Source organism: Heterocephalus glaber, unplaced genomic scaffold (genome assembly GCF_053883595.1).
Source record: "Heterocephalus glaber isolate CG9 unplaced genomic scaffold, H.glaber_assembly_v1.0 deba00000621, whole genome shotgun sequence".
In the NCBI taxonomy this organism is placed as follows: domain Eukaryota; kingdom Metazoa; phylum Chordata; class Mammalia; order Rodentia; family Bathyergidae; genus Heterocephalus; species Heterocephalus glaber.
In genome coordinates, this window is record NW_028258153.1 from 32035250 (window position 1) to 32054011 (window position 18762).

Sequence of the window (18762 nt, forward strand, 5' to 3'; positions counted from 1 at the left end):
AGTGCCCCAGAGCCCTTCTCCTGGGTTATTTCCAGTGATGGCATGCCCAGAAACCCTTACCTGTGGTCATCTCTGCCAGCAATGACAGTACCTAGAGTACTTTTCTTGAGTCACCTCCAGTAGTGGTGACAAGCGATGGCCCTGTGGCCATGGCTCCTTCTACTGGACCATCCATTTTGGTTACCACAGGAAAGACCAAACTGGGCTCCAGAGCACCATTCCCACATTGATACTTATTCTGAGCACCCGGTGTGCTTCAACTGAGATATGGAAAACAGAATCCCTGCCCTCAGGGTCTCAGCCGGCTCATAGGGAGGGAACTCAGCCTGAGGGATATTCCTTGGGCACCTTGAGATGCTCATACAGGGTGTATGGTTATCTGTTGTGTGTCAGCTCCTGTCCTCGTAGTTCTCCCAATAACTGAATTCTGGGTGTCTCATCCCCCAGGCATTTTCAGCAGAACTATCCTGTGCTGAGTGTGGTTTGATAGAATGTAAAGTGCTTTCTTCTTTCACACTTTTGCTTATCTCAGCTCATTCTCCTATATCCTCATGAGTTCTGCAGAGCAGCAGCCTGGACCTCAGTGTGTCCAGGAACTGGAGCCAAGGTGTTGCGCTTCAGCCATGCCTTGGGGTTGTGAAGCTTTTATCTTTTGAATAAAAATATAATACCTTGGAAGAATAAAAATAATGATCACCAAAGAATAAGAATAATGATATACTGACCTGTGTCCCTGACTGTACTTCAGGCCTGCAAGGCTTGAGTCATGAGAACCAGAGTTCAGTCTGGTGTGAAGACACACAGTTCCTATATCCTGGATCTGAAGTGATAGACTTGTGTCCCCAGTGCCATAGTTACCTAATGGCCTGCGGGTGTCAACAGAAGGTGACAATACCTGCACTGGCTCTTACTTTGGCCTATATCAGCCCAAAATGTGGATGAATGGATGCTGGAATCCCTATGTTAGCTGATAGAGGGCTGTATCATAGTATTTTGTACAGGTGAGTTGTTGGCATGGGTTCACCCTGGTGAATTCGGCTAGAAGATGGCCTTGCCCATCTTGCATTTACTAATGGTTACTTGTAGTTAGGGACTAGGTTAAGCAAAAGTTGACAGGATCTGCATTTCTGCAGTATTTAAGGAAAACAATCCCAGCAGGGGTATAGAAGGAAATGGTTTTGCTGAAAATTTTAAATATTCAGAGAATTAAATATCTCATTTTGATTTTTAAATATGCTGGTGAGCTCCTAGGGTAGAGAAGCTGAGCCGGTCCCAGCACCCGGAAGGAAGCTCCCCTACCACCATCCCAAGCTCCTAGGGCAGAGAAGGTGAGCTGGTCCCAGCACCTGGAAGGAAGGTCCCCTGCTGCCATGCCAAGCTCTTAGGGCAGAGAAGGTGAGCTGGTCCCAGAACCCAGAAGGAAGCTCCCCCGCTGCCATCCCAAGCTCTTAGGGTAGAGAAGGTGAGCTGTGCAGGCCCCAGAAGCACACCCACACCCAGTGGAAATGAGAAGACATGTAAACAAATCTCAAGAACAGACTTCTGGAGCACCTACAGCAACCCCAGAGGGAAATGAGATGGAACAATCAGATACTCAACCACCTGGACTCTCTGAACTGGCAACAAAAGAGGATCTGGGAAAAATGAAATCAGAAATAATTACTCACATAACAGCAAAGACTTTGCTCATGGTGCAAGACATGATTAATAAATCTAGAGAGGACACAGATAAAAAAAATAGAGGATCTGAGGAACATGATGGAATCCCAACATAGGAAACAAATGGAATCCATAAAACAGATGCAAACAGATTTCCAGGACATTAAAAACTCCACTGAAAGACTGCATAGCAGAATGAACCAATGTGAGGCTAGAATTACAGATATAGAAGAAAAGATTGCAATTAGTAACCAGGAAAAGAAAAATTGCTTTAAAATTGTAAAGAAACACAAGAAATCAATTCAGCAGCTGCTAGACGATGCAAAGAAGAATAACATAAGACTGATTGGAGTCAATGAAGAAAGAGGAGACAGTGCAGATGACATAAAAATACTGTTTACAGAAATGATGGCAGAAAACTTCCCAGGGAGGGGAAAAGAACTTGACATACAGATAAGTGAGGCATATAGGACTCCAAATAGCCTTGATTTTTAAAAAAATCTACACATAGGCATATAATAGTTAGGATTCCAGAAATCCAACAGAAGAACAAAATTCTACAAGCAGTGAGAGAAAAGAAACAAATCACATACAAAGGAAAGCCCATCAGAATCACAGCAGACTTCTCAACACAAACCATCAAGGCAAGACGAGCTTGGAGTGACGTATTCCAAGCCCTAAAAGAAAACAGCCTCCAACCCAGATTGGTGTACCCTGCAAAACTATCTTTCAAAATTGATGGAGAAATAAAATACCTTCATGACAAAGAGCACCTTTGGAACTTCATGAATACCAAACTAGCACTGCAAAGAATTTTACACAATATCCTAGGAACAGACATTGAGGATCACAACCCTAGGAAGCAAAGCAGAATGAACCCACCTGGCATGAAAAGAAATTAAATGTAAAGGGGGAGAACCTATCAAAAAAGAAAAAGTCATGTCAATGACAAGTCAATATGTTTCAATTATAACCATCAACGTTAATGGTCTCAATTCACCAATCAAAAGAAATACACTGGCAGAATGGGTCAAGAAGCAAAATCCAACAAATATGCTGCATACAAGAAACACACTTAATTCAAAAGGAAACTCATAGACTGAAAGTTAAAGGGGGAAAATCAATACTCCATGCAACAGGAACCCGAAAAAAAGCAGGAGTAGCTATCCTCTTGGCAGATCAAGTAGATTTCAAACCAACACTGATTAAGAGAGATGAAGAAGGACACTACATCCTTGTAAAGGGAACAATCCAAGAGGAACAGATGACAATCATAAATATCTATGCACCAAACACTAGTGCACCCAACTATATAAAACAAATACTAACAGACATGAAAAGTCATATATGCACTAATACAATTGTAGTGGGGGACCTCAACACCCCACTGTCACAAATAGATAGATCAACTAGACTAAAAATAAGTAATGAAATACTAGAACTCAATCAAACTCTTGAACAAATGAACTTAACAGATGTTTACAGAGTCTTTCACCCCACAAAATCAGAATACACATTTTTCTCAGCTGCACATGGGTCATTCTCCAAAATAGACCACGTACTCACACATAGAACATGTTTAAGTAAGTGCAAAGGAATTGAAGTTATCCCCTGTATATTATCAGACCATAGTGTGATGAAATTGGAGATCCATAGCAAAAGAAACTCAAAAAATTTCATAAGCACGTGGAAATTGAACAACACACTTCTGAATAACCAATGGGTCACAGAGGAAATTAAAGAAGAAATCAGACAGTTCCTTCAATTAAATGACAACAACAATACAACATATTGGAATCTATGGGACACAATGAAAGCAGTCTTAAGAGGCAAATTCATAGCAGTGAATACGCATATTAGGAAAACAGAACGAGCCCAATTAAACAACCTGATGCTGAACCTCAAGCTTCTAGAAAAAGAAGAGCAGGACAACCCCAAAGCTCATACAAGGGAGGAAATTATAAAGATCAGAGGAGAAATCAATGCAACAGAGACTAAGAAAACAATACAAAAAAAATCAATGAAGCCAAGAGTTGATTCTTCGAAAGAATCAACAAAATTGACAAACCTTTAGCCAACCTTGTCAGAAAAAGGAAAGAAAAGGTCCAAATCTATGCAATTAGGAATGAAAAGGGTGAAACTACAACAGACCCAGCAGAAATCCAGAGGATCATCAATACCTACTTCCAGAACCTATATGCCAATAAGATGGACAACACAGAAGAAATGGACAGATTCCTACATACATATGAATTACCAAAGTTGAATGAAGAAGACCTAAAAATTCTGAACAACCCAATATCAACCAATGAAATTGAAAATGTAATTAAAATCTTATCAACTAAGAAAAGCCTGGGCCCTGATGGCTTCACTGCTGAATTCTACAAGACATTTAGAGAGGAACTACTGCCACTACTGTTTAAACTCTTCAATGAAATTGAAAGGGAAGCAATACTCCCAAATTCATTCCTGGATGCAAGCATCACCTTGATCCCCAAAGCAGAGAAAGACCCAAGTGAAACAGAGAACTATAGGCCAATCTCACTAATGAACATAGATGCAAAAATCCTTAATAAGATAATGGCAAACAGAATGCAGAAGATCATCAAGAAGATCATACACCCTGATCAAGTGGGATTCATCCCAGGGAGGCAGGGATGGTTCAATATACGAAAATCAGAAATGTAATACACTATATCAATGGAGCCAAGGACAAAAACCATATGATTATCTCCATAGATGCAGAAAAAGCATTTGACAAAATCCAACATGCATTTATGATAAAAACCCTACAAAAAATTGGAATAGATGGTCTCTACCTCAAACTGATAGAAGCCACCTATGAAAAACCAACAGCTAATATCATACTAAATGGTCAAAGCCTGAAATCCTTCACACTAAAACCAGGAACAAGACAAGGATGTCCACTATCACCACTCTTGTTCAATAGAGTTCTGGAAACAGCCACGGCAATTAGACAAGAGAAAGAAATAAAAGGAATAAAGACAGGAAATGAAGAAGTCAAATTGTCATTACTTGCAGATGACATGATACTGTATATAGAAGACCCCAAGAACTCCACCAAAAGTCTTCTAGACTTAATAACCAAATTCAGTCGAGTAGCTGGTTACAAGGTCAACACACAAAAATCAACACCTTTCCTCTACACCAATGAAAGACTCACTGAGAGAGAAATAGGGCAAATAATTCCTTTCACAATAGTATCCAAAAAATTGAAATACCTAGGAATCATCCTAAAGAAAGAAATCAAAGACCTCTTCTCTGAAAACTATGGCACTCTGAAAAGAGAGATTGAAGATGATATCAGGAAATGGACAGACATCCCCTGCTCCTGGGTAGGAAGGATTAATAGAGTGAAAATGGCCATACTTCCAAAACTGCTATATAGATTTAATGCAATTCCAATTGAGATCCCAGCAGCATACTTCATAGACCTTGAGAAAACAATCCAAAAATTCATTTGGAACAAGAAGAGACCCAGAATAGCAAAAGCAATTCTAGGTAACAGAGACATGGCAGGGGGTATCACAATCCCCAACCTGCAACTATACTACAAAGCTACTGTGATAACAACAGCATGGTACTGGCAAAGAAACAGGCTTCAGGACTAGTGGAACAGATTAGAAGATGCAGAAACAACTCCAGGCACACTCAGCCATCTCATCTTCGACAAAGGAGCCAAACACCCTCACTGGAGGAAAGATAGCCTCTTTAATAAATCGTGCTGGAAAAATTGGGCTTCAACTTGCCAAAGATTAAAACTAGACCTGTATCTCTCACCATGCACTAAACTAAAATCAAAATGGATTAAAGATCTAAATATTAAAATAGAAACTCTGAACCAGTTGGAACAGAGGTTAGGTAGAACCCTTGAAGACATCAGTGTAGGAAAAGATTTTATGAACACAACCTCAGTTGCCCATGAACTAGCACAAACTATCAACAAATGGGATCTCTTCTTATTAAAAAGCTTCTGCACAGCAAGAGAAACCACCAGCAATGTGAAGAGACAACCCACAATGTGGGAAAAAATCTTCACCTGCTCTTCCTCAGACAAAGGTCTGCTATCTCGAATCTATAAAGAACTTAAAAAGATCAGACCTCCCAAATTTAAAGGCCCAGTCCGAAAATGGGCATCTGAAATGAACAGACATTTCTCAAACAAGAAAGTAGAAATAGTAAATAAATACAAGAAAAAATGTTCAACATCACTGGTTATTCGAGAGATGCAAATGAAAACAACGCTGAAATTCCACTTCACTCCAGAAAGAATGGCTGCTATCATGAAATCAACCAAAAACAAATGCTGGCGGGGCTGTGGGGAAAGAGGAACCCTGCTCCACTGCTGCTGGGAGTGTAGACTGGTGCAACCACTGTGGAATCAGTATGGAGACACCTCAAAGAACTAGGACTGGAAGTGCCATTTGATCCCGCTATTCCACTGCTGGGGATCTTCCCCAAAGAATTAAAAGAATCATACCACAGTGATATATGTGCACCCATGTTCATAGCAGCACAGTTTGTAATAGCTAAAACTTGAAAACAGCCCAAATGCCCATCAACTGGAGACTGGATAAAGACAATGTGGTTTTTTAATAAAATGAAGTACTACTCAGCCACTAAAAATGAGAAATTAGAGACATTTATAGCTAAGTGGATGCACATTGAGATGATACTCTTAAGTGAAATAAATAGGACACACATGTGTAACTACCAAATAGTTTCTCTGATGTGAGAAACTGAAAGTGTAAATAAGGACTAAATGTATAATAGATAATGTGAAATAGGAAGAAAAGGGGCAAAGGGGAAGGAAGTGGGAGGACTAGGGGAAAGGACAGAAGGGAATGGGATTAATAGGAGAAAATGGAAAAATAGGAACAAAATCTTTGTAAATAGGGAGGACTAGAGGGGTTGAAGGGAGGGCTGGGCAAGGGTGAAAAATAAGAACCAAGAGAGACTATGTAAAGGTGCAAATTTCCAATGATGAATGTCATTATATTGTATACCTAAAATGTACCAATGAGTAGAATGAATAATCGATAATGTAAAATAGGAAGAAAAGGTCCAAAGGGGTAGGGGTAGTGGGAGGGGCAGTGGATAGGAAAGAAGGGAAGGGAAAAATGCTGAGAAATGGAAAAAATGGAAATAAAGTCTTTGTAAATAGGGAAGGGTGGAGGGGGTGAAGGGAGGGCTAGGAAAGGGGAAAAAATAAGAACCAAGATGCATTATGTAAAGGTACAATTCCCAATGAGAAATGTAATTGTGTTGTATACATACAATGCACCAATAAAAGAATTTAATTAAAAAAAAAACTTTTGACTTCATCTCCCTAATGAGTGTATAATTCAATCTTATTAGTGTACTGATTCGTATTTTTCTGATTCTAGAGTTGCACACATTTCCTTGTGCTGTACTGGCTATTTATCATCTTCTTATGTCTACTTTTTAATTGGGTTGTCTATTAATGAGCTCTACGAATTCTTTATATATTCTGGTCATAGGTTATATGCATTGTAAATATGGTCTGTTTAAGGACTACTTTTCATTTTAATGATGTCATTTAAAGTTCTAAATTTTGATGGAATCTCATTTATCAATTATTTTCTTTTATACATCATGTGTTTTGTATCCTAGGTAATTCTTGCCTACCCCGAATTCATAAACAATTTCCCTTATAATTTCTTCTTAAACTTTTATACTTTTAGGCTTTCATATTTAGGTTCATAGATCCCTTCAAGTTATTTTCATGTACGGAAATAAAGGATTGAGGTTAATTTTTTATATACGGATACCAGGCGTTCTAGTGCCATTTGCTGAAAACACTATCTCTTCCTCAGCTCTTGAACTGAGTTTATATTCTATAAAATGCTATTGTTAAATAATCTTTCAAAACTCAGTGGACCATATATGTGTGGTTCTATTTCTAGATTCTCTGTTTTATTCAAATGATCTATATGTCTTTCCTTACACCAACACTGCCTTGATTACTGTAGCTTTAAAAGAAGTCTTAAAATTAGGTACTAAACGTCTTCTAACACTGTTTTTGTTTTTGTTTTTGTTTTTTTTAACTTTTCTAGATCCTTTGTACTCCTACATAACTTTTAAATTTCAATATCCAATTCTTCATTTATAGCAAGTATACACAGACCTGAATTTTTATATATACCTTGTGTTTTCTAATCCTGCTAAATTCAAATATAAGTTCTAGGGGCTCCTAGAGATTTCTTAGTATTTTCTCTGTAGATAATCATTTCATCTACATATAAAGATTTTGCTTCTACCTTGCCAATCGTATCCTGATTGTGTCATTTTATTGCCAGACTATTTTGGTGGTGCCTAGGTTTCAAAGTTTAATGGACAGATAAAGAGTAAGCATATCTGCCCTTGTTCCCCACCTTAAGGAGAAAGCATTGTATCTTCTCCATTCATATAAGGCATTCTTACTGGAAGTATGAAGAACATGTCTTTAATCTGTTGAGAAGTTTCTGTTCTACTTCTGGTCTCCTGATAGCTTTTACCATGAACAGCTATAGAATTTAGTCCAATGCTTTTTCTCCAACTAGTGACAGGGTCATATGGCTTTTTCCTTTCCTCTGTTAAAATGATGACTTTTGGGGGTGGATCTTCCAATGCTGAACCAACACTGCCATCCCTATAACAAAACCACTTTCTACATACTGCCAGATCTGACTTCCAATAGTTTGTTTTGTTAAACAAACTCCTATCTATGTTCATACTTTTTTCTTCTATTATCTTTATCCAGTTTTAGGATTAGCACAATGTTGAGCTCCTAAAATGAGGGGAGAAATGTTCCTTCTTTTTTCTGCTTTAATTGTTTGATATAATTTATCAGTTAAAATGTATATAAGCCTACTATTGTCATATAGGTAGGTTTTCAAGCTAGGAATATACTTTCCTTAATAGGTGCTATTCAAATTTTATATTTCCTCCAGAGTTAGTTTCATTAATTTGTATTCCAAGGTACTTCTTAGAAGATGTCAAATTTATTTCAAAACAGATTTTTGAAATATGCTTTCTATGTCCTTTTAAATTCTGTAAAATCTGCGGTAAAGTCTCCTAGAGCTTGATATTGTAATTTTAAAAATATATCATTGATATTGTGTAACAGGAAGCAAAGGTTTAAAGGAGCAGGGGAAGTGGGAGGGGTAGGGAAAAGGAAAAAATGGAAAAGAAAAAATATGAGAAAAAGAGCAAAATGGAAACAAAGTCTTTGCAAATAGAGAAGGGTGGAGGGGGTGAAGGGAGGGCAAAGGAAGGGGAAAAAAAAAGAACCAAGAGACTCTTGTAATGGTACAAGATCCCAATGATGAATGTAACTCTATTTTATACTGAAAAAGTACCAATAAACTTAGTGGGGAAAAAAAATAATAATGCTGGTTTGGCCTGTCAGATTGTCTAAAAACAGCCCGATGATGTCCACACACATTCCAAACCAAGGTTCCTTGTTTGTTACATTCTGTCTCCAGGATAAGAAATATGCTTTTGTTTTCATCAGTATCTATAAATATCAAATACTGTATAAAGGCTTTAATTATATGAGTATCATAAAGCACCCCTGGAAAGCACATAGAATTACATATGCATCTGAACAGATTTCCATGCCTGGCACATAGGGCATCTGAATGGCCATGTTCACCTCCCTAGCTGTTCCATCAACATTCACATTTGTTTATATATGCAAATATGTATCAGAGAAGCTGGTCAAACAGGTCATGGCCCAGCATGAATGACTCTAAAAAAAACTGGAAAACCCCTTGCAGGGCAAATGGCCCTGTTACTCATCTCAAATGCCTTGGACTGTTGAACGGCAGGTTTTCTAGATGACCCCTGGGCTTCTCACCCTATTTCTGCCTTTCCAGAGGGTCCACGCCCCTCCAGGCAGTCTTTGACCATGGGAAAACAGTCATTTCCCTTTAGATTGTAGTCCCCAAATCCTTATTTTGACAGAATATATTCTTCTGAAAAACAAACAAATCAAAGTACCCACACCATGTAACCAAATCGGTACTTACACAATCCCTTTTGTTCTTAGTACTTCTCTGATAGGAAATACAGAAAAAGATCAAGTGGGTTATCAGAGCCATGACCAGCATTCTTTGCTGGGGATTAAACCTCCCAACTGTCTCTCAGGGGGCCAGGCTTGGGGGCCATGTGGGGAACCTGAGACCAGGGCTGCAGCTTCCTACAGACTGCCTCAGTTTATATCCTGAAAAGTCCTGGTTTGTTTTGTTTTGCTTTGTTGTTGCTTTGTGTATGTGTTCACGCAGGTTGTATTATATTAATTACATACAAATTTCAAGGTTTGGTTTTTATCCTACAATTCTCATTTCCAAAGAGTGTGATCATTGTCTTACTCCATCTGGGCTGCTATAACAAACTGTCATGACCTGGGTGCCTTACTACTAAAAATTTACTTCTCATTATTCTAGAGGATGGAAGGCCAAACTCAAGCTATTGGAAGATTCAGTGTCTGGTGGGGCTCCTCTTTCTCACTCATAGACAGAACCTCTACCTTTTCTCTGTATCTTTCTTGGGTGGAAGAGTTGAGAGAACTCTCTGGGGTCTCTTATAAAGGCACTAATCCCACTGACAGAGGCTTCACCCTCACAACTTAATAAGCTCCCAAAACTCCACTTCCTATCACTATCACACTGTTAGTTAGGGTTCCAAATATTAACTGATGAAGGAGGGGACACATTAAAATTTATAGCACTCCACCCTTGGTCCCCAATGCTTATATACTTCTCAAATAAAAAAATACATTCATTCCTGGCTGCTATCATGAAATCAACCAATAACAAATGCTGGCAGGGCTGTGGGGAAAGAGGAACCCTGCTCCACTGCTGGTGGGAGTGTAGACTGGTGCAACCACTGTGGAAATCAGTATGGAGATACCTCAAAGAACTAGGACTGGAAGTTCCATTTGACCCCGCTATTCCAGTGCTGGGTATCTTCCCCAAAGAATTAAAAGAATCATACCACAGTGATATATGTGCACCCATGTTCATAGCAGCACAGTTTGTAAGAGCTAAAACTTGGAAACAGCCCAAATGCCCATCAACTGGAGACTGGATAAAGAAAATGTGGGTTTTTTTAATAAAATGGAGTACTACTCAGCCATAAAAAATGAGAAATTAGAGACATTTATAGCTAAATGGGTGTACATTGTGGCGATTATCTTAAGTGAAATAAATAGGACACACATGTGTAAATACCAAATAGTTTCTCTGGTGTGAGAAACTGAAAGTGTAAATAAGGACTAAAAGGTATAATAGATAATGTGAAATAGGAAGAAAAGGAGCAAAGGGGAAGGGGAAGTGGGAGGGGTAGGGGAAAGGAAAGAAGGGAATAGAATTAATATGAGAAAATGAAAAAATGGAAACAAAGTCTTTGTAAATAGGGAGGGATGGAGGGGTTGAAGGGAGGGCAGGGGAAAGGTGAAAAATAAGAATCAAGAGAGATTATGTAAAGGTGCCAATTTCCAATGATGAATGTCATTATATTGTATACCTAAAATGTGCCAATAAAATAAAATTTTTAAAAAATACATTCATTCCATCCCAATAGCCCCCAAAGTCTTATCACATTCCAACATCAACTGAAAAGTCTATTAACTCATTCAAAAATCAACTCCAAAATCCAGAGTCTCATCTAAATATCAAATCAGAAAAGGGTAGAGTTAAAGGTGCATATTCATTCTAAGCCCAATTCCCCTTTGGCTATGACCTTGTGACATCAAATAAGTAGTGTACTTCCAAAATACAAGTGTAGGACAGACATACCACAGACATTCCTATTCCAAAACCAAGAAATAGCAAAGGAGAAAGGGTCAACAGTCCCCAAGTAAACCCCAAAGCTTAAGGCTCAGTAGTAGTCTTCTTGGGCTTGAGGCTCTGCCCTCCAGGCCCACTGGGGTGCTGATCTTGCCATTGAGACTCTAGAAGCTCTCGCCTGGGCCCCGCCTTCATGGTAGCTCTGAGCCTGGGTCAGGAATCACACTTTAATGGCTCCTTTGGGGCAGGGTCTCAGGAGCAGCCAACACCCCCAATGCACCACTAGGTATTGCTTTGGGGGGTTCTTTGTGGCAATCTCACACTGCAGCTGATCTCTGTCTGGTCCCTGTGGCTCTGAGAGGCAACCTTTGGTATCTAAGTGAAAGAAGCCACACCCCTACAACATTGCTGGGCACCTGTAGCTGCACTGATGCTCACTAGAGTGGCTTGGGAAGCTGGGGTGGCAGAGGAGCTTGACAATGGAGTGCAAGGAGCAAAAGATGCAAGGTGTCACCAGACAGCGGGGCCCATTCTGCTCACAAGGCCCTTGAACTCTGAGCTTGTGGGTTGGTCTTCCATTGTCTTGGTTAAAGACAGCTGGCTTCTACTGAGATGGTCAATCTATTCCAATCTCCTTATCTGTCATGTGGCCACTCGAGGTATGTTGGGTTGAGCATCCCCTCTCATTCTTTACAGTATGGATAAGCTGGAAAGTTTTTAAAATTTTAAGTTCTTCTTCCCTTCTTCCTATTAACAGTTCTATCTGGAAGTCATTTTGCTCTTCTCACATTTTTCCATAAGTGCTCATGAGAAGCCAACCCAGCCCTTCAACACTTAGCTTAAAATTTTTCAAGTATTCAAATTTTAAAACCAAATATCCAATTTCATTACTCACAAGCTCTACCTTCCAGAAAACCCTAAGAAAGGCAATTCAGTCAGGTTCTTTGTCACTCTGTAAAGGCATGGCCTTTCCTTCTTTGTCCACTAACATGTCCCTGATTTCCACCTGAGACCCCATCCACATGGTCTTTGCTGTTCATATTTTTACCAATAATCTGTTTATGACCTCTTAGATATTCTCTAATAAGACTGATGCATCTTTACAGTGCTTCTCTTCTTCTGAACCTCCACCAGGGTAATGGTAATGTTAGCTCTTCCTAGAATGTACTTCTAAACTCTTCCAGCCTCTACCCACTACCCTGTCCCAAAGCCACTTTAGTATTTTAGGTATTCATCACAGTGGTGTTCCCACTCTTCTTTTTTATTATAAGGGGTACATGCTGATGATTTATTGTGTAATAAATGCATAAACAAGTAACAATGTTTTTTATTGTCATTGTCAAGTGTCAGGCACTAAATATAATTATTTGTGGTATATTTCCATAGACTGCCAGTGCAGTAGATTTGTTTACACCACACACATGAATAATACATTGCATTGTGGCATTACAAAGTACAATGTCACTGTGTCATAGGAATTTTTCAGCTCTGCTATACCCTTATAGGACCACCATTGTATATATATTATTTATCATCATTGATAATGATGTGGCTTATGACCATTAGATATACTACATGATTTATAAATTACAGAAATTTATTTCCCACTGTTCTAAAAGCCCTAAATCCAAAATCTAGGCACTAGCTACAGCTCCAACCCGAGCATCACACTACCTGGCCACATAGTGTGTTCTCCTGGGATAAGGCCACACTCTGTCTCTGTGTTGGGAGCAATGCTACATAATTCTGGGGAAAAATCATTTGGTTAGCCTAGTTCTCTTGCCTACAGCCAAGCTACAGAATAACTCCAGTTTGGCCTCCGGTCACAACTGAGACTTCAGTGATCCAGTGATGCTGTGATTCTCCAGGACAAGAAACATCCTGGGAGAACAAACATCTGCTCAGTTCCTCGTTGTTCTTGGACTGATTAACATCTTGTTTGCCGGAGATGTACTGAACTCTCTGCAAGCTTTCCGTTACACCTTGTTTATCCCAATGTGAACTACTGAACTCTCTGCAAGTCATTTGTTACATTTGTTTCTCCCGATGTACTGAATAAAAGGTGTGGTAAGCTGGGGGCTTTGTCTTTGCTGCCCAGAGCAGCACTGATCAGACCCAAAGCTCAGCTTCTTCTCAGTCTCTTTTTCTACCTTTCCTGTAATTCGCCGTGTGCTGCCGTGGCTCGCAGGAGACCAGGACTCACTGCAGAGGTTCTGGTAACGTCCCCTTCCCCTGTCCCGTACATCTCTGTGCTGACGCCTCACTGAAGACACACCAAGGACTTATACATCTTTGTAAATCTGTGTTACAGCTTGTATCTAGATGTCCTCCCAAAGCCTCATGCAGTCATAAGTGGGGCTTTGTGAAGGTGACTGGATCTAGAGTGTGTGATCCTGGGATTAAGGATGTGATGCTAGGATTAAGGGTGTGCCACCCTGGATATGAGTACGACCCACTCAACGGGCAGGAAGCCTGTTTGGAATATAAGGAACAAAAAGAAGGCCTGCTGCTGGTGCTGCTTCTGCTGCTGTCGTTGCTTGCCACTTGTTGCTTGCTGCTTTACTGTCTCCTGCTTGCTTGCCATGGACTATTTCTCTTTTGTGATGTTACTCTGCCATGCCACCCTGCCTTGGACCCAGCTGACTATGAACTAAAACCTCCACAAACTGTGAGCCAAGTAAACCTTTCCTCCTTTAACTTTGAGTGTTGGGTATTTTGTCTCAGTAACGAGAAAAAGTAACTAAGACAATCTGGGACAGTGGTACATGTGGGATGCAATGTAAAGCTTACTCAATGGATGGGAACGTCAAAGAATAAAAGGAGAAAAGGTAAAAAAGGAATCAAAGAAAAACAGAAATCTGGCAGAAAAACAGAATAAGCCAGAAGAAAAGGGAGAAAGGAAAGAGGAAAGAAAGAAAAAAATCTACTCTTTTTATTAGCATTCCCGTAGGACTAGTCTTGGGCTTGGCACTTTATAGGTCTTCATATTCTTTTTGATAATTGAATGAAAATGAAATGACAGTGTTGACTACGAACTCAGATATTCCTTGCTTCATTCTTAATGAACTGTACAGTAGTTTCTCTTTATATAGGAGGGATATATTCCAAACCTTCAGTGGGGGCCTGAAACTATAGTACCAAATATACTGAATGGTACCAAACCCTGTAGATACCATGCTTTTTCTTATGCATACATACCTATGATAAATTTAATTTATAAATCAGGCATAAAAAGCAATACCTAATAATGAAATGGAAAAATTTTTTTTCAAGGGAATAAAGAACTTATTTTTTTTTCTATTAAATTCTTTTATTGGTACATTGTAGGTATAAAACACAATTACATTTCTTATTGGGAATTGTACCTTTATATAATGCATCGTGGTTCTTATTTTTTCCCCATTCCTAGCCCTCCCTTCACCCCCTCCACCCTTCCCTATTTACAAAGACTTTATTTCCATTTTTTCCATTTCTCATCATTTTTCCTTTCCCTTCTTTCCTTTCCCCTGTGCCTCCCACTACCCCTACCCTTTTGGACCTTTTCTTCCTATTTTACATTATCGATTATTCATTCTAATCATTGGTACATTTTAGGTATACAATATAATGACATTCATCATTGGAAATTTGCACCTTTACATAGTCTCTCTTGGTTCTTATTTTTCACCCTTGCCCAGCCCTCCCTTCAACCCCTCCAGCCCTCCCTATTTACAAAAATTTTGTTCCTATTTTTCCATTTTCTCATATTAATCCCATTCCCTTCTATCCTTTCCCCTAATCCTCCCACTTCCTTCCCCTTTGCCCCTTTTCTTCCTATTTCACATGACCTATTATACATTTAGTCCTTATTTACACTTTTAGTTTCTCACATCAAAGAAACTATTTGGTATTTACACATGTGTGTCCCATTTATTTCACTTAAGAGTATCACCTCAATGTGCATCCACTTAGCTATAAATGTCTCTAATTTCTCATTTTTTATGGCTGAGTAGTACTCCATTTTAGAAAAAAACCACATTTTCTTTCTCCAGTCTCCAGTTGATGGGCATTTGGGCTGTTTCCAAGTTTTAGCTATTACAAACTGTGCTGCTATGAACATGGGTGCACATATATCACTGTGATATGATTCTTTTAATTCTTTGGGGAAGATCCCCAGCAGTGGAATAGTGGGGTCAAATGGGATTTCCAGTCCTAGTTCTTTGAGGTGTCTCCATACTGATTTCCACAGTGGTTGCACCAGTCTACACTCCCACCAGCAGTAGAGCAGGGTTCCTCTTTCCCCACAGCCCCGCCAGCATTTGTTTTTGGTTGATTTCATGATAGCAGCCATTCTTTCTGGAGTGAAGTGGAATTTCAGCGTTGTTTTCATTTGCATCTCTCGAATGACCAGTGATGTTGAACATTTTTTCATGTATTTATTTGCTATTTCTACTTCTTTGTCTGAGAAATGTCTGTTCATTTCAGATGCCCGTTTTTGGATTGGGTCTTTAAACTTGGGAGGTCTGATCTTTTTAAGTTCTTTATAGATTCTAGATAGTAGACCTTTGTCTGAGGAAGAGCAGGTGAAGATTTTTTCCCACATTGTGAGTTGTCTCTTCACACTGCTGGTGGTTTCTCTTGCTGTGCAGAAGCTTTTTAATAAGAAGAGATCCCATTTGTTGATAGTTTGTGCTAGTTCATGGGCAACTGAGGTTGTGTTCATAAAATCTTTTCCTACACTGATGTCTTCAAGGGTTCTACCTAACCTCTGTTCCAACTGGTTCAGAGTTTCTATTTTAATATTTAGATCTTTAATCCATTTTGATTTTAGTTTAGTGCATGGTGAGAGATACAGGTCTAGTTTTAATCTTTGGCAAGTTGAAGCCCAATTTTTCCAGCACCATTTATTAAAGAGGCTATGTTTCCTCCAGTGAGGGTCTTTGGCTCCTTTGTCTAAGATGAGATGGCTGAGTGTGTTTGGTGTTGTTTCTGCATTTTCTAATCTGTTCCACTGGTCCTCAAGTCTGTTTCTTTGCCAGTACCATGCTGTTTTTATCACAGTAGCTTTGTAGTATAGTTGGAGGTTGGGGATTGTGATACCCCCTGCCATGTCTCTGTTACCTAGAATTGCTTTTGCTATTCTGGGTCTCTTCTTGTTCCAAATGAATTTTTGGATTGTTTTCTCAAGGTCTATGAAGTATGCTGCTGGGATCTCAATTGGAATTGCATTAAATCTATATAGCAGTTTTGGAAGTATGGCCATTTTCACTCTATTAATCCTTCCTACCCAGGAGCAGGGGATGTCTGTCCATTTTCTGATATCATCTTCAATCTCTCTTTTCAGAGTGCCATAGTTTTCAGAGAAGAGGTCTTTGATTTCTTTCTTTAGGATGATTCCTAGGTATTTCAGTTTTTTGGATACTATTGTGAAAGGAATTATTTGCCCTATGAAATAGAAAATTTTAACAATACAGTCATCGAGAAGAATTGGTTCTGGAATTCTCTGTGGATATCATAATCCCTGAAAGCTTACCTCGCTTGTATTTAATGGCATTGTATTTGTATGAAACCTATGTATATCCTCTCATATACTTTAAATAGTATCTAGATTACATATAATACCCAAAAAACATAAATGATATGTAAATAATTGCTCTACTGTATTATTTAGGTAACAATGACAAGAAAAATTATTTACATGTTCAGAACAGATGGACTTTAAAAAATATATTTCTCATCTATGGTTGTTTGATCAGAATGTAGAACCTACAGATATGAATGGTGTGCTCTATACTGAAACAGAAGTTAGATGAATGTCTCTCTCTCTCTTTCTCTCTCCCTCGTATTTTGTACTTTCATCTTCTCACTTAAAGGAAGCACTTTAGAGCTTTGCTTTGGCATATCTGAATTGTCAAAATCACTGCTCTTGTGCTTTTGGGTTAAGTGAAAGCTCGCTTGAGCACAAGCACGGTATTCAACCTGACAAGTGGAATGATTCCTAGGCTAGTAACAAGATAGTAGTATATGTATTATGGATACACTGGACAAAGGAAAGATTCATGTCCCACGTGGGGTGATGAGGGACACCACAAGATGCAATCATGCTTCTCAGAAAAGTGTGAAATCTGAAACTCTTTTTAGCAGTCCATGGGCAACTGAAACTGTAGGAAGTAAAGGTGCAGATGAAGGGTGTTATTGTAGATCGACTTCAACAGTCGTTGTGGCCGCTTGATAGACAAACGGAAGAAGCTACATCTGAAAAGGCTCCAATCGATTGACAAGAATAAAAGGTCCTACTTTTTCCTATACACCTTATTAAAATCAGCTACAAAATTCGTGGGCCCAGTACAAAATGAAAGAGCAAACTCTTTGTTCAAAATCATTGAGAATTCAAGATAGTGACAGCAGATACTGAACCAGGTGTGGTCCTTCTGAGTGCAGGACCCATGTGCTTGTCAGGGTCACTAGCCCATGAAGCAGCCCTTTTGCTTGGTTGTTATGTGCTCTTGGTGCTAATTTTTCTGGTATAAGAAATCTATTGTCTTTGCTAATGTTATTTTGGCTCCCAGGAGATGGACATCACACCAGATGCCCACCGCCAGATCAAGGCTTCCACTGTCTTCATTCTTCAGAATGGATGTGGCCTCTCTCCTCCCACCTAAAACAAGCCAAATAAGCAAAAATCAAGTGTAGATTAAACACTCCTAACAGATGAGAGAGGCAAATGACAAAACAAAAGCCATATTTTTCGCTCAATAGGATAAAGGATTTATACCCTAAATCTGAAAGTCTAATATTCAGACATTAATGGAAAAGGGAAAAGAATATGAAAGTGTGATTTACATACAAAAATGCAAATTAAAACAATGAGCTATCATCTTCCACTTCTTAACCTGGCAAAGATATTTTATGTTAGTAGTAATCAAATGAACATGTATCAGTAGCGGAATATATGAATAAAGGAGGAATAATTTAATAGTTCATCAACAAGAGATTTGTTGAAAAAGTTGTGATGGATGCATCCATAGTAAGCATCTGTTTCATAATGCCACTTTTGTAGCATGTATAGCTGCATACATAAACATATTTATATATAAAATCAAGAAAAAATTGCATGGTCTATCTACATTAAAGTATATAAAGTGATTATTGAATGGGAAGTTATGAGTAGTTTTTTTTCTTTTTCATATCTATATTTACTATAGAAATATTTCTTTTAAAAAAATATTTGGGGTGTGAGAAGAAGAGAAAAATATTCTTATTTCAAAGCAAAAGAAAATAAAGCAAATACTGCATCATTCTCTGCACA